Source organism: Chiloscyllium plagiosum, unplaced genomic scaffold, assembly GCF_004010195.1.
Source record: "Chiloscyllium plagiosum isolate BGI_BamShark_2017 unplaced genomic scaffold, ASM401019v2 scaf_7211, whole genome shotgun sequence".
Taxonomy (NCBI): domain Eukaryota; kingdom Metazoa; phylum Chordata; class Chondrichthyes; order Orectolobiformes; family Hemiscylliidae; genus Chiloscyllium; species Chiloscyllium plagiosum.
This window is the reverse complement of record NW_025212992.1, coordinates 8,068-18,519: the sequence shown is the minus strand read 5'-3', so window position 1 is coordinate 18,519 and position 10,452 is coordinate 8,068. Positions and strand designations below refer to the sequence as shown.

At 41.8% G+C, this 10,452-nt stretch overlaps 1 long non-coding RNA gene across 1 annotated transcript; it reads left to right on the top strand.

Moving 5' to 3' along the window:
- The first annotated feature begins 869 nt into the window (after positions 1 to 869).
- Positions 870 to 9,781, top strand: LOC122547520. Its single transcript, XR_006311020.1, has 3 exons — positions 870 to 1,317; positions 7,572 to 7,632; positions 9,755 to 9,781. It is a non-coding gene; the product is annotated as an uncharacterized LOC122547520 (long non-coding RNA).
- The last annotated feature ends 671 nt before the right edge of the window (positions 9,782 to 10,452 follow it).

Sequence of the window (10,452 nt, the reverse complement as noted above, 5' to 3'; positions counted from 1 at the left end):
ATCAGATTGTAGAAGCGTCTCCAGATATATGAAAAGGAATTACTAGCTAAAATGAGCATTTATAACCTTTGATGAAACTAGGAAACTAATAGAAAGCAGGAAACAAAAGAGGCTTTAAACAAGTAATTCAATCCATCTTCATAGGAGACACAAAGAGCGTCAATGGTTACAGGAAAGTGAAGTTAAGACATCAATCAGACTGCGACCTTATTGAAAGGTAGATCAAGCTCAGTGGGCTGATTGAACTATTTGTTGTGTTCCTGCCACAAGGCTTCACATCTTGTATTTGGTAAGGTTGTGTTTGGCAGCAAAGCATGTGATCCATCCAGTTATGGCTTATCACTATAGTGGCACATTATTGAGTTAGTCTCATTGTAATCCCAGTCTCGCTAATTATGTAAATTATAAATACCTTTATGATGAAATATGAACATTTTCAACCATTGATGATTTTGATTGAAGAAACAATGTAATACATTGTTTAAACAATCAAATTAGGGAAAGATTATTTAGCATCCAAAAGTAGTCAGACAATTCACTCGCTTCAACACTTCACACGATGGCGACACAGAAGCGAAATGCTGCTGACATCTTAAAGTAAGGAATTTTGATTTTCTCTCCTGAGATGTATCTGGATCTCAGTATTGGCAGCATTCTGGTGTTTATGTAACACACATTTTTCGGAAGAAGGGAGGAGTAAACAAAATACTATTTCTACTGAGGAGTATGGGGCCTTCGAAAGCTCAGGAATGAGCGATTGAAAAGTTCGCTACCGGACACAAGTGGTCGCAAGGCCGAGGGAACGCGGTGCAAACCTCGCGATATTGGGAAGGGAAAGTTTATGGGGTGCGGGGGCAGGGAGAGAGCTGGCTCTCGCGATACTGGCAGCGTCCTTTAACCAGGTCTCGAGCGCGCTGGTGGGGCCGGTTCTGCTGGTTGGTTGGGAGCTGTGTCACGTGGCCGGTCTGGGTTCCCGGCGGCCTCAGCGCGAATTGATGATAACGAGAGACGAAGGCGAGAGTGCGACAGCGAACGGAGGATCGGCAAGAAGCGGCACCGGTACCGAGTGCTCGGTTGGCTGGTTTTACGTACCTGGGTCTCCTACAGTTTGCTTCTCTCATAAGTGGCTAAACAAATCGGAAGACGATAAGAAAGATTTCCCACCGGGGATAGTTCCCAGTCCTCCTTTTATTCCCCCCCCTTTCAAGAGAGAGAACTTTTTCTTTTCGTTTTTTTTCCCTCAGTCGGAAATTTTGTACTCATTTTTTAGTTATGAGTCATGTGGCCATCGGAAATGTACTGGATCTAGATCAGCAGGTGAGTGGATCTCCACTCCACTGACTTGTTTAATTGTGATTTTTCTCTCTCTCTCTCTCTCATCGTAATGGATGTGTGTTGGGGAGGGGGTGGGGGGGGAGATGTCGCTGCGCTTTCTTTAACCCCCTCCTTCCTTCTCTTTACACCCCCCCCCTTCTCTTTACACCCCCCCCCCCCTCCGGGGGAACTCGTCCACAATGGCGGCTTTTGTCTCCCTCTTAAGTCGCCGGGTATGCAGCTGGTGGGGAGGAGTCTGGGGTTTTTTTTAAAGTTTTTTTTTGTCTGAGTTTTTTTTGTAGTGGGGGAAAGGTGGAGGGTGATCCTGACTATAGGATCCCTTTCCTTTCTCTCTTCCCCCCCACTCCATTTCGATGTCTCTGGTTCCTGTGGACGGTGGTGGTCCCAATGTGGCTGAAAATAACTGGCTCCACGTTCTTTGTCTACCTTCACCGCGGCGGGAACACAGGGGAGGGGGTTATTTCTTCCTGCGCTTTTTTTGTTTCGATGAACGTTTTTTTCTTGGCTTTATCCCGGTGGAGAGTTTGTGGTTGGGGGGTGTTTTTTTTGTTTTAAATGTGCGCAGGGAAATCTAGCGAAATGTGTAATGGCGGCCTTAGTAGTAAAGTGATTAAAAATCTCCTGCCTGCTCTCTTAACAACGGCGTTTACCCCTCTTCAAGTCCCATCGGTTGTCATTTAAAGCCTCTATCATGGCGTGATTTGCTCTCAACTTGGTCTCTACTTTTAACAAGCTCGAGTGTTGGTATTTTGAGCATGGAGTGGGGGCGGGGGAGGTGAAGCGTTGGCCTATTTGTATCATATATTCACTTCGACTTTAATCGATTCAGAAAGTGTCTTTGATGTTTCGGCATTAGGCATCGAGAATTTCAAATTGACGCCGTCATCGTTTTAATGGCACGTCGTTTGCATCTACAAATGTAGATGGTTGTATCCTCCTTTTTTGAGATAGTGATTAAACTTCTGATCCGAACCGTAGTCCCGGTGTTGGCTTTCAATGCCTGACTACTTGGTCCAGCTCCTGTCCCGTCTCGACAAGTTTTCAAATCCGAAAATTTGGGCTTCCCTAACTCCTGAACTAGTTCATGTACACACTTTGGGGAATTTTTTTTGTTGTTGAATACGACCGGAAGAGACTCGTACAGCCGTATGAAATGTTTTACTTGCTTGGAGGACAGGTTACAGATGGAGAGTAGGCTGCTGGCCTCCCTTGTTTACTCGGCTTCTGTGCGCTAGGAAACTGCGCCATCATTGTGACTGGCGCAGCAGCTTTTAAGCTGAAGGAGGTTTCAGATTATGAACCGTTTCGGAACGGTCTTTCACCTTTTGTTTTGAAGGTAACGGTGCTCAGTCCAGGCCATTGCAGAAGTCTTGAGTCCCGGGCGGACATCAAGGGGGGTGTTAAATATTAAAATCCCGGTGATTAATTTCTCTGACGAAGACGGGCGTGTTGAAGTCTGACGGGGGTGACTGGAAAGGGTGGAGAAGGCTCGTCACAAAGGTTTTAAGTTTCCTGTAAGCGTAACGAACGTGCGGTGCCATTTTCTACTGCCGTGTTGTGCGGTAATTTTTCTTCCCCAAAAAATAAAATTGGCACCAAGCTGTGAAAAGTGCTTGCTCAGCAACGTGCGACCGCTTTACTAAACGAGATCGCTTCCCATCGAGGAATTTGGTGCAATCGTACGCTAGTGTCACGATTTAAAAGAAAATGGACGATCTTATACCGAACAGCTTCGGCACTTCGCAGTCATCATTATTATTTACGGCCTTGGGCATGGCATTAGAAAAGGGAGGTCCGGGTGGGTGCAGCGCTGCGCGATTGCAAAATAACGAGTGTCTCTAGATTAAACCTTCCGTTTCGCAGTTAAATCAATGACAAATACTTTGGGGGCGGAGATATTCAACGTAAAATTGTGCAATGAGTACTTGATGCTCGAGTATAAGGGGGGCCCATGTTCCATGCACTTGAATGTTAAGGTAGCTGTCGGTCATTAGATTATTTTAATGGGTAATGTTTATTTGCCAAACACCTTTTTTGTCATGGACTTTTGCATTGCAAGTTCCCTTCGCCAAAACATCAAACGAGCACTGCCCTCTACAGGGCATCTGGGTTTATGTACAAGCCGGACAACTGCCTAATACAGGTACAGGGTACTGTTAATGAGCAAGTCTGAATCAGGAGATCGGTTTCGAAAACTCCTTGTGGGTTTCATGTTCATTTAGGCAATAATTGAATTATTGAAGAATTGGATTGGTGTTTTAAGTCTTCAATAAATGAATGCATGAGGGCCTCTGCATTTGACCGTTGCTAGTTACAGTAACACCATGAAATAATACCAAATGGACATTCCAGCTTTTCCTAAAGAACTTAGTGTATATATTGGTAAACCAAGATGGTCTTGTTGAATAGGTCCTATAGGGACAGGATATCCTGATCACCTTTTATGATCTTAATGTAATTGCTATTCATGTAGCAATTCATCATTGACTTGATCTGAGGCAACTCAATGTACTTGATTTTCTTTTTTAAAAAAAAAGACTGCAGGAAAACTGAAAGCAACATTCCTCCTCGAAGGAAATTATTCCTCTGAATTTGTGTAATGGCTTTTTCTTGGCACTGAATTTTTTTTAAAAAGTACACTTTCCTTCTATGTAAAATTGCCTTGTAGGCAATGTAATGGCAAATTGCTTAAGGGTGGTCTGAGCAGATGATGCCTCAGAGCTGAAAATGTGTTGCTGGAAAAGCGCAGCAGGTCAGGCAGCATTCAGGGAACAGGAGAATCGATGTTTCGGGCATAAGCCCTTCTTCAGGAAGGGCTTATGCCCGAAACGTCGATTCTCTTGTTCCCTGGATGCTGCCTGACCTGCGCTTTTCCAGCAAAACATTTTCAGCTCTGATCTCCAGCATCTGCAGACCTCACTTTCTCCTCAAAGATGATGCCTCAGGCCTAGTTGACCCATGCCATAGAGGGGGGTGGTTAGTACTGCTGCCTCACAGTGCCAGAGACCCGGGTTCAATTCCCGCTTCAGGTGACTGACTGTGTGGAGTTTACACGTTCTCCCCGTGTCTGCGTGGGTTTCCTCTGGGTGCTCCGGTTTCCTCCCACAGTCCAAAGATTTGCAGGTTAGGTGAATTGGCCGTGCTAAATTGCCCGTAGGTAAGGGGTAAATGTAGGGATATGGGTGGGTTGCGCTTTGGTGGGTCGGTGTGGACTTGTTGGGCCGAAGGGCCTGTTTCCACACTGTAATGTAATCTAATCTAATAAAGTCTGTGGAGCCTTGACAGGTCCAGTATTCAGAGCATTGTACAGAATGGCAATCAAAATGAGAAACCTAAAAGACATCAGTGGTGAAGTATGAACCTAGTATTTCTTGTAAAAAGGGACAAGCCCTGAATTAGTTGACTGAAACAAGGTCCAAGAAGAGGTCCTGCGATAGGCAGAGGACTTGCCTTGTTCTAGATGAATATTTGGCAACAGTGCTCAATACTGTAGCATTTTGTATGGAGATATTTGGTCTGCAACCTTTCTCTTTGTGACTTGATTTGGTTGTTTAAGATAACCACACTATTGTAACCTTCATAGTTATCTTGTATTTAATGGTCAGTTCCTTAAGGCAGACATGCCTGTGGTTTAAACCATGTGGCACAGTGGTGCATCTACCCAAGTCAAGAAGTATGGATTAAAGTCCTACCTGGTCCAGAGGTGTGAAGAGCATTTTGGGGGAGTGGTTGGGGAGAGTTGTGTGGCAGGGGATAGGAACCAGAGGAGTAGGGCAGTAGATACAGAAATTAGGGAGAGGTAGAAACAAAGGCAAATGTGACTAAACAAGAACAGGCTGGGAAATGCTTCTGAAAAGAGGGGAGGTGGTCTGAAATGTTGAAGTATAATAGCCAAGGTAGATGAACTTTGGTTAGTGCTTGGAACAATGACTGACTTCTTTGTATGTAAAGACTTGACAGAAGAGGGTTAGGAGTAGCAGCTGAATGTTCAGATATCAGGTGTGATAGAAAATGTAAAGGAGTGAGAGTAGGAGTATTTCAGTTGTATGTAGAGAGGATACATCAGAGGACTCGTGCAGTGAGGCAATATTAAAAATAATTCAGCAACAGGAATGGTGAAATTGAGGGTATACTACAGGCCTCCCAACAGCCAGCAGGGGATGGAGAATATGTAAACCGATTTTAGCAAGATGTAAAAACAGAAGGGTTGTTTTGCAGAGTGATTTTAACTTCCCCCTATGTTGACTGGGCCTCACTTCATGCTAGTGGCTTGGATGGGGCAAAATGTGTAAGGACCATTTCAGGAGGGTTTGTTTACACAGTACAAAAGCAATCCAACCAGGAATTGGGTTACACTGGACCTGGTTGTGGGAAATGAGCCCAGCCAGATGAGTGAAGTTTCAATGGGGAATTTCGGGAGTAGTGGCCATAATACTGGGAGCTTTAAGATACTCGTGGGTAGAGTTAACAGGTGAACTACAAGAATATTGGGCAGGAACTGGAGAATATTGATTAGAGGCAGTTGTTTGAGGCAGAAATCCTTATCAGACATGTGGTAATATTTCAAGTGGCAGTTAAGAGTTCAATGAATGGCATGTTCCAGTGAGAATGAAGGATAGGTGTGGCAAGTTAGGTGATCAGAGATGGTATGACCTTGGTCAAAAAAAGGAAGCAGACATAAGATCGAGGAGGATGGGAGCTGAGGAACCCCTTTAAGTATATAAGGAGAGAACATAAACAAGAATTAGGCACATGAAAAGTCATTGGCAAACATAATTAAGAATCCCAAGGCTTTTGATACATAAGGAAAAGGTTGGCCTACTCTAGGACAAAGGAGGGAATTTGTAGAGCCAGAAGAGGTAAGTGAAGTCCTAAACAGACACCTTCTCAGTATTTACAAAAGAGAAGGAATTGGTGGAGGATGCCCTAAGGGAAGGGAGTGTTGTATTTCCAAGCCAAGTTGCTATTATAAATGAAGAGGTGCTGAGTGCCTTAAAGTATTAAGGTAGATAAGTCCTCAGGTCCTGATGGGGTCTATCCCAGAATACTGAAGGAGCCAAAGAGCAAATGTCTGGAGTGTTGACAGACGTCTTTGTATCTCTTTAGCTACAGATGAGGTCCCAGAGTACTGGAGAACAGCCAATGTAGTACCATTGTTTAAGAAGGGTAGTGGGGTAATCTAGAAATGCCAGGCCAGTGTCAGTGCTGGAATAGCACAGCAGGTCAGATGGCATCTGAGGAGCAGGAGAATCTGTATTTTGGGTATATGTCCTGATGCCTGAAATGTAGATTCTCCTGCTCCTCGGATGCTGCTTGACGTGTTTTTCTAGTGCCAGCATCTGCAGTCCTCTCTTTCTACTAGCCTTATGTCAGTGTAAGGGAAATTATTGGAAAGAGTCTCCAAGATCTATATGAAGTTTTAGAAGCAAATGGACTAATTAGTAGGAGACAACATGGTTTTGTGCAGGGGTAGTTGTCTCACTAACTTGATCCTTTTTTTAGGTGACTTCTAAGCTCTGCAGTCCTGCTACACCATTGTAAATGATAGTGGAATGTTGGGTAGCTCATTGGAGGAGTGTCGTGAAAATATCCTCCTCCTCCTTGAAAAGCCTAGCATGTAGTCAGATGTCTTCCACTGTTTCGTCACTTGATGCTCCTTTGATACTGAACGTGTCTGTTGTCCTGCCCTTCTGCTTGGACTGATGTAACTCTGATTTATCTCCAAAAGAATGCGATGTTCTATGACATTTATCATTGAATCCCCCACTACCGATCTCCAAGGTTTCACCACTTACAATTGAATTGGACCAGCCATATAAATACAGTAGTTACAAGAACAGGTTGACTCCTCAAAGCCTGTCTACCACCTATGGCACAGGTCAGGTGTGATGTAAACCCTTGGCTTCTACAACCTACATAGACACAGTAGAAACATTGGAGCACTGTCACATGCATGTTTCTGTACAGGACACATGCTGTTCTGACTTGCAACTGTTATTGCAGGATCCAAATCCTGGGAATCCCTCCCTTACCATACTAAATGTAACGACAGTATATGTACTGTAGTGTTTTAAGGCTAGTCTATGCCCACATGATTGGAAAACAAATCAGCTAATTTTGCAGATTGAATGATGTGGCTGGATCTGAATCTTGCAGTGCATTCTTGGCTGAAATCATTTACTGAAAATCCGACTGTACAGTTAATCCTTTCAACTTGTTTATTTTGAATTTTTCAGCTTGCTGGCCTAGACTTGACATCGTCAGCAGGTGATGCTCAGAGTGCTGGTGGGGCAGGCAGTAAGTACCATTTTTTGCACATTTGTATTGAATACAGTTATTTGTTACTAAACATTAATCTGGCAGAATGATGTATCCATCATGCGAACAGGCTCAAACCTAGGGCATTGTGTCTGCCTTTTGTACTGAATTAGACTATTATGTTTTCAATTTCATGAATTACTCAAACGTTGAACCTGACTGAAGCTCATCAGTTGAGGCGTTTGCTACAAAGCAAAACTATTTTGTTCCCTTAACTTTTACCTTACTAGTTGTAGACCAAAGGACAAAAAGGAATATGAAATAAACGAAAGAAATTTGGATATTGATTTCGCATGCTTTAAATTGAAAATGTAAATAAGCTGATGAGATTAAATGTTTCTATTTTTAGACTGTGGTACAAGGCAACCTAAAACAAAGTGAAAGAAAATTCTCGGAGTTGTAGATCTTTTAAAACCAAGAATGTGGGACCTGAAGCAGCTGCATCTGTGTTTAGACACTTGCAACCAATATCTGAACTTAAGAAATGGCATTTTTGAATTAGAAAAGTTATGTTGACCCCTTAAAACTGTGGGGGAGAAAACAAACCTGTAGGCCTGTCAGTTTGTGATGTGGGAAGTTTGAATCTAATTGTGGTGAATGTCTCTGACTGCTGTTTGTTTCAGACCCTAAAGTGATAGAATGGTAAGTTAGGATATGTGCAGATAAAATAAACATTGATTTTAGCTCGCTGAGGCGAGTGATCCTTGAATTTGTTCTTCCTGCAAGCAGAATAGAATTGCATAAAGCTTGCATCTTTATAGATGTTGGAATATGCCTCAGTGTTTGTCTTTCAATTTGCCTGATGTGGGGAAGTCTTGTACATTCTGAAATCTGATTCATTTTGGATCATAGGACCACTGGAGCTGTGAAGGAGCTTGTTACCCTAATGCTAATTTTTTCCACTTATGGCATCATCTATACCAATTTTTGAACGAATGTATAACAACAAAAACATGAAAGGAATATCCGTTTCTAGGAAATTGGGAATGGCGAAAGCTGTTTTCAGCTTCAGAACCCTGTTTGAACCCCATCTTGAGTCTATAGGAATGTAAAACTTGGGAGCATAAGTTTTCCAGTTGGCCCTTCTAGATTGTTTAATATCGAATAAAATCATGGCTGATCTGATTGCAGTATTTATGTCAGTTTCCCATCTAACCCCAGACTGCATTCAGTTTAGATTCTCTTGCGAAGAGATCTCTGCCATCAGACATTAAATATTAGCAGCAAGGAAACGAGCCTTTTGAGTAAATGTGTATAAATTGAAGTCTGTCTTTCTTAAACACTATACCCTGTTAATTTGTACCTGTTACATGCCATTTCACCCAGTTTGAATGAGATCCACAATTGTAATATGGGCAAATGCATTGTTCTGCAACAAGCCTCCTTCCATGTTTATAAAATTGAGGGCTGTTGTCATAACAGTATACTGGTATCAGAGTCTGTCAAGTTAAAAATATCATGTCGCAACACAAAATTATAGTTCAACAGGTTTATTTTGGGGACACTAGTTTTTGAAGTGCTGCTGCTTCATGAAGTGGTTGTGATTTTTTTTTTAAACTGTCCACTCCAATCCTTTTTTAAATTAGTTAAGTTAGTTATGAATCGCCTTCAGTGAAATATCTTACACTTTCTTCAAACCTTGAATGTCCACCTAATTTCACTTGTATTGTTTGAGTGACAATTATTCAAACGATCAAATATGATACTTCTAGCTTTCTCTTTTTGGATGACATACTGATGTGGAAGGTGTGCGCATGCTATGCAAATTTGACTTTAGCTAATGTTTTTTTTAAAAATTGATATTGTTTACTCCCATTGTTGCTAACTTGGGATATATTTAATTACATTAATAATTTTAAAAATCCAGGTTTCCCCATCTTTTAATGTCCACTGGAATTTTTATCCTCGCCAGCTGATGGAATAGGAAAAATTGGCTAGAAAGTAAGCCTTTAGGTGTGATGCTTATGATTTCTAGAGGGCCAACTGCTTTTAAATGGGTGTGTGACATTAAAATTTAAGATTTGTTAAATGGTTTAAATTTGTAAGTGGCCATTTTTTTTAACTTGGAGAAGTAGACTTAACAGTTCTACTTTCTTTGTAGAAGGACGTTATATTCCTCCTCACCTAAGAAATAAAGAGGCATCCAAGAATGGTAAGTCAATATAACAAGTACCTCCTTTTTAAATGAGTGATGGTTGAATTGTATTGAGTTTGCATTCTATGTCCTAATGGAAATTTGGTTCCAGTAAGTGGGAAGGCTGCAATTGGAAATTGTATGCATGTGTTTGGGAGTATGGATTACAAAATCTGTATCCTTGTTCTAAATGCTCAATTTTGCCTTTGACTGCATGGTACTTCCTATATTACTAATGCTTTTCTTTGATTCCCTCACTCTTTTTCACTGCTGTAAGAAAAGTTAATAAAGTGAAGTTGCCAGTTTTTTTTTACATAATCTGAGCTAATCTAACATTTTTTAGAATGAACATTTGTGTACTCATCTGCATGCTATGTCAGTACTAAAATTAACTTTTTTCAACTGTGGTGGTTGTTTTCTATCATGGCATCTTTTCAAAGCTTGTCTCAGATTCTAGCTGATAGATGAAATTGACCAGAAATAGGGCTGATTGTGGATTAGGTCTGGAGGATTCCTTCCCTAAATGAGAATTAATAATCTGGTATGATCATGACCTTTTCAGGTTAAACTGTACTGAATCTTCTACAAATTGGAATAGAATTGGGGCGACTCAGTGGTTAGCACTGCCGCCTCAATGCCAGGGTCCCAGGTTTTATTCCAGCCTC